We start from the raw sequence: 6,243 nt of genomic DNA, 5'->3' as shown, positions 1-6,243 counted from the left end.
GGCTGAGGGGTTATAAGTGATGAAAACCCCAGAAGGGGCTTGAGGGAAGAATTAATACGAAAAGAAGTTTCTGAACTGCAAAACAATTTGTTTGCTTGAGCTTGATTTGAGGGAGTAACTTCTTGAGAAGGGGAAATTGTGGTAGGGGTGACTCTCACTGCTTCTTGGCTAGGTAGAGTGGATTTAGAGCCTCCTTCAGCAAACCTTTCTTGTAACACTTTTGAACAAGGCTTAGATCTAGCTTGCTCGGAAGAAAAGCAGGGCACAGAAACAGCAGCCTCTATTTTGCAAAGTTTTTCTAAACTCTCATTTCTCGGACCTATTAGAATTTTAGCTTCCTTAGAACATGATTGCGGACCCTTTAGATTCTCAGAGCACAACAAAAATCCTGAATGCTTTTTTAGGAGTCTTAGGGGTGGATGATTTTGTGGAGGGTTGGGAGGACGCTTGATGGCAGTATTAGTGACATAGGGAATTCTGGAAGAAACAGCACACGACTGAAGTTGGAAGTTGATCAGATTCCCTTTTGTCGGGGTTTAGGGTGTTGTTTATACTGCTTGGGGAAACTCTGGATAGCTAAGAGAAGGGAAGAAACTTTGAACAAAACTCAACACCTCTCTTGAGGAGGACGAAGACTTAGTACTACTCGGAATTAAAGTTTCAGAACTAGGTGTCTTGTTTTGGTGCTCAAGAAAGTCTTTGCTATGATCATTTGGTTTGAAACTTTTTATTAAAGCTCTGGAGATAGGCATTAGTTTGACTAAAGTCTCTTCTTTTTAAGAGAGACCAGATTGTAAATTTTTTAGTTTATTTGGTCTTAAAAAGCAAAGGTAAAAGTAGAATTTAAGTCTATATTTTGAGTATTTGCTTTTACCTAGATTAATAAGTATTTTAGTTCATGTTTAGTGATATTTGAATGTCTTTTATCTTGTAAAATTGTCTTAAGCTGGTACAAGACATCTTATTCTGTTTTAGATAGAAAACTTTCCATCACGTTGGTTAGGAGCCCTTAAAATTGCTACTGGGTACTTATAAGGATATTAGCTACTGAAGATGAAGGGGATGAACTATTCCTCTTATTAACATCTGGGCCTTTGGCGACTGAGTAGTCTACAATCTTCTTTTTTATTTCATTAGTCTAACTGTTGTCCTCACACAGGGCACCATTTATTGCTGGCCGGGGGCTATATACAAGTCACAAATGGGACAGGACTGCTGCGGTATGTGTCTCGAGCAGTTTATTTTTTAGCATCAGTCTCATTATAGGGTTATGACAATCAGAAGATGCCAGCAGCTCACATCTAAGCAACAGACCAAGAACTTAATGTTACAACTTACTTTATAAACTTTTTGACTAGTCACACAAAGCAAAAGCATATTGACAGTAGTTCTATCTAATCACTATAAGCACACATACCTTTGGTTAAACAATGCTTGCTTATTTTGAATACAATACTTGCTTGTAAGCCTCAAGATACAATGCACAGAGCTCCATTATTAAGCTTAGACCTTCCTAATATCTCACCAGATATACTTTTCTGCAACTTAGGAATTTATTCTACCTAAGCATTAATACACAGACTATTGCTCAGTTTGTCCTTTCTTTCTACTTCTTGTATACTTTTTCTGCTGACAAATCTTATAGCTACTGCTTAGCTCTAATCACTATCCTGTCTCTAAGGCCTACCTTTTGCAATGTGCCCCAAACCCTCTGATTTTAAGGAATCCCACAAATATATTGCTGTGCTTTAAACAAGGAAGGAGAGCAGAAATACTAACATTTCTCATCAGCCTTCTGGATTCGAAAGACCGTTTAATTTATGCTCCCTTAGCTGTCAGCCTAAACTCTGCTGTGCAAACCTTAGGTCTATGTTGGACCTTACTTCTTTAGCACCAACATAAGTGCAAACCTGCTATAAAACCCTTCAGGCATCACACTGATTTAGAGTGACAGGACTTCACTGTTCCAGCACAAAATTTTCTTTTCTTGCTCCTGCAAGTCATATCCACAGTGGAAGTGAAATCTGGATGTGGTAGATTTTACTCCTGTCCTGATAGACAACAGGGAAAAATATTTGTTTCTATGATACCATTACATTGAAATCTTTGGTTTGAGAGCAAAGGGAAAATGTTACTTTAAGAAGTAATTTCTGCCTGGACTTTTTGGTATGAGGACAAGCTGTGGTCTGCTGGCAAAAGCAGCACTGTCCCTGTGGGTACAAACCCTCCTGAAGGGATGAACAGACTGCTGTCACAGGGGCCACATCTGCAGGATGAAAACCCACCATGCCATTAACTCGATGCAAACTAAACACAAGTGACACAGTTCTTCATCCTCAGCAAGGACTTGCCTCTGCAGAGATGTTACTGACAGTCTCAGCTCTTGTTTACAAGTGTTGTTAAATTGTCACACAAATCAACCACCCCTCCCTCTCTTGCCCTTCTTGGTGTCCGGCTGCTTAGCTGCTGCTGAGAAAGGAAGAGGCAGAGTCCTTCAGGGCAAACAGAGACTTTCCAATGGGCAGAAACTTCCTCCTTTCTTTTGTTTTCAGTGACAATAGAAGGGTTTGTCTGCAATCTCTGTGTCAGCAGGGAAACTGCTTACCCATCATGCCAAGGATCTGAACAACCTGTATTTTTATTGGTGTAAAACCCAGAGTGACCTGACCTTCTGCAGGAATATGGAGAGAAAAGTCAAAAGGGATTCCTGGAATGTTGCAATAAGCAGATAGTGGTATTAAATATATAGATAAAAAGCTATAAAAGCTCATAAAAGCATATGGAACTGATGCAAACCTAATAAAAAAAGAAGGATTTTATTGTAATAAACAGTGAGGATTTCAGAGCACAGGAAAAGAAGTTTCTGGTGGGAGGAACGAAGGTTTTAAAGATAGGACCAGCTCTTGAGGTTTGATTTGTTCCCTCTTTCAGATTACAAGTGTGAAAATGCCAGTCACTTGGTTTTTAAAATTTTAAAAATTTAATAATAATAAAATGGTTATAAAAATAATAATACAATTAGAGTAATAAAGTTTAGAGTTAGGACAATTACAAGACAATAAAAAGCAAAGAATCACGGACATCCGAATGCTCTCAGACACTAAGTCACAGAAAGCATGACTTGTGAACAAAGGAATCACCCTTAAACCAATACACTTGTTGCATATTCATACATCCTTCATGGTTATGCATACATTCTATTCTAAACAAGAAGCTCTGTCTGTTGTATGTCAACTGTTTCCTTTAATCCCCTGGCGTCTTCAAGTCTGAGCAAGCCTAAGAAATTAGCTTCTTCTGCTAAGAAGCCATCACTTCCTCTCCTTTGGAAGATTTAGGTGTCCTTCGAAGCGAGTATCTCAGTCCTAAAAAGAAAACTCCCCCCACATACATAGTTTCTATTATGTTGTAACCTAAAACTACACTTAACACAATACATAAGAGAATTAATACAGCTAACAACTTTCTAATGTTACACATATAATATTCATTGTAACATTTGCGAAAAGCCAATCATAAATATGCATTTTTCACACAAGGAAGTCATGGTGTTCCAGAATACACTCTGGTGCCAAAAGTTTGAGAAGTGGATGTGATAACATTACCAGAGTATTTCATCTATATTTAGGAAGGAGCCCTGTCACTATAGGACACGTGAAAGCACAATGCGAGCTACTTGCTATTTTGCAAGGTAAAAGAGAAAGTTTATTTTCTGACTCTAACTTTTATACTTTTCCAAAGGTGACAGTGGACTGGAGAGTGAATGGGCCACCTCTCCAAAGACATTGGACAAACTACTAGTTTATTAAGTTTTTCTACCCCCATGAAGGAATGTAAAGCAATATGTTGTTTACAGAAATTGTGTGGGAAAGTTTTCTAACAGAATGTAAACTCAGAAGGCTTTAGAAAAACTTAAGAATCAGGGCGACAGAACCCTGCAGAGCTTCTCTTTGGCTTTGCTTGAAAGTAGAAGTCCTATTTTTACCAAGAATTTTGATCTCTTGGTGTTTTGGAGGAAGAAAAAGAAAACAACAAACACCTGAAGTCTGCATTGAGGTGAGGTGTATCACAGTGGGCTAAGTGCTCACCAAGTCAAGAGACCTTCCTGTAATTTAAACTGTACTTTCAATAATAAAAACAATAATTTCTCAGTACATGTTGATTTCAGCAAGCACCAGCAAAGTAAGTCAGAGTCTCTTTTCTTGCTCTGGCCTTTCACCTATCACTAAGGAAGGTGTTATTCTTAGCTGGATTTTAAATTTTCAGAAGTCAAAACTGAATTCAAGTCAGGTTCATTAACACTGTAACTTTCATACTTCTAAATTCTTGTATCCTTTTATATTTGCCTGGAGATTTCAGCTCATTCCTTGACAAGAAGAAAAGACTACATTTGGGACTAATCCTTTTTTTGATATGAAACAGTTTTCAACAGTAAACGGGAAAAAAAGCCTTTGAACACATCTTTACTTGGGAGAAAGGTGGCTGCTGCAGCAAATCCTTATCAGGACAAAAAGGATGAGCTGTCATTCTTTATGTTATTGTGAGTGAATGAAATACTGTTACTAAGCCTTTGTTTACAAGACTAAAAAACACACAGTGCAATGTGAATCTCTATTTAATCTCCTTACCAATACATCTTCTGCTGGATTCTGAAAGCCTGTTTAATTACTTTAATGCTTCGATCATTCCTATGAATGTTCAAAAGCCATTAATCATAGCACTCGGTTTCTGGCAGATACTTGTTTTTGAAGGAAAACCTTTTGCTTTTTTTTTTTGCCCTATCTCTTTTAAAACTCACTGAGTTCAGTTAGTATCAAGAGCTAGAAAGCCAAAGCATGTGGGAAAAGCTAACTTATTGTAGCAAACATCTCTGTAGTCAGCAAATGTCCTTTAGATAAAATCAGAATTTCCAAGGACTCGATCATCTCCCTCTTTCCCTTTCTCTTTCCTTTGCCTTTGTGTTTTACCTTTTCCCTTCCCCTTTCCCATTTCCCATTTCCCATTCCCTCTTCACTCCTATTATCTCTTATTTTCACAGAGCTTTTTATAACCTGTCCCCTTCAAAGGGATTTACCACCCCTTCATTAACTCTGCGAGATGCTGTTTGAAGGTGTTCTCTCTGTTCTCTGAGAGGCATCTCTACACCATCCTCTCCCTGTAGATGCTATTGCTTGGTGGCAGAGGCTGTTACAACACTGCCAACAACAACTGTGCAGCCAGAGCTGCAGAATTTGTCATTGCTGGCCTGAAAGTGCCACCCCTGGAGGGGAAATATCAGTAGGAGTTCATGCTCTGCCTCCCTGTGCTGACAAATCCTCCTGCTGTGCTCTGTGGAAGCACTACCAGAGGAGGCAGAGGATGTGACAAATCCTCAGGGACACCTCGGGCTGGGCTCTGGGCAGCAGAACCTTCCCTTGGCCACCCTCCTCAAAACACTCCTTGCTTTTTGGGGGAAATCCCTTCAGCTTTAGTCACTTAAGGCTCTGAAAGGGGCCAAAGACTCAACCCTCTTTTTCTGATAAAGCAGATGATGGGCAGTTCTTCCGCCCATGGAATTAAAAATCAATTCTTTTGACCTAAGTAGCAAATTACTTTTCCATATATGGTACACTTTCCCTCTTTTACTGCTAGCAAAATGACAGTGTCTGATGCAAACAGCCCCAGGATATTTTCAAGAATAGCTCATAAAATAGCTCACAATCAGGCTCTTGAAAAAAGCAAAGTGTGTTTTCCATTATACCCAATTAGTTTGAGGTTTGAATGTTTTGCATTTGCAACTGAGGCCCTGTAGGCATTTCTAATTGTGTCAGTAGGTGAGATACTTGTGAACGAAGAACTAAGTTTTACATGGCATTTCCGAATGGAGAATGCTCAAAAAAATAATGGATGTTTTGAGAGTGTGTTATTATAATGTGGTATGTTCAAGGTGTCACACACACACCTACACACACACTCACATAGAGTGCACAACATCTCTCCTTTATACTTTTCTTTTATAAATACATAGTTCTAAGAATTTATAATTTTTATTTGGCATAGAAGGTCAAAGACTCAGTAGTGAACACCTGTCAAGCCTCCTGGACTTCCATTCTGACCATCCAGGGCCATAGGGTGCTACTTCAAAAGATATTTTCCAGTCAACAGTAGCAGACATAGGCCCCAAGGCACCAACCTGCCCTCTTTGTGTATCATCAGCAATAGAAATTAGTTCCTTCCAGTTCCCAAATGTAAAAAATTATGTATTTT

Source organism: Taeniopygia guttata, chromosome Z (assembly GCF_048771995.1).
Source record: "Taeniopygia guttata chromosome Z, bTaeGut7.mat, whole genome shotgun sequence".
Lineage (NCBI taxonomy): Eukaryota > Metazoa > Chordata > Aves > Passeriformes > Estrildidae > Taeniopygia > Taeniopygia guttata.
This window is presented reverse-complemented; position numbering follows the sequence as displayed.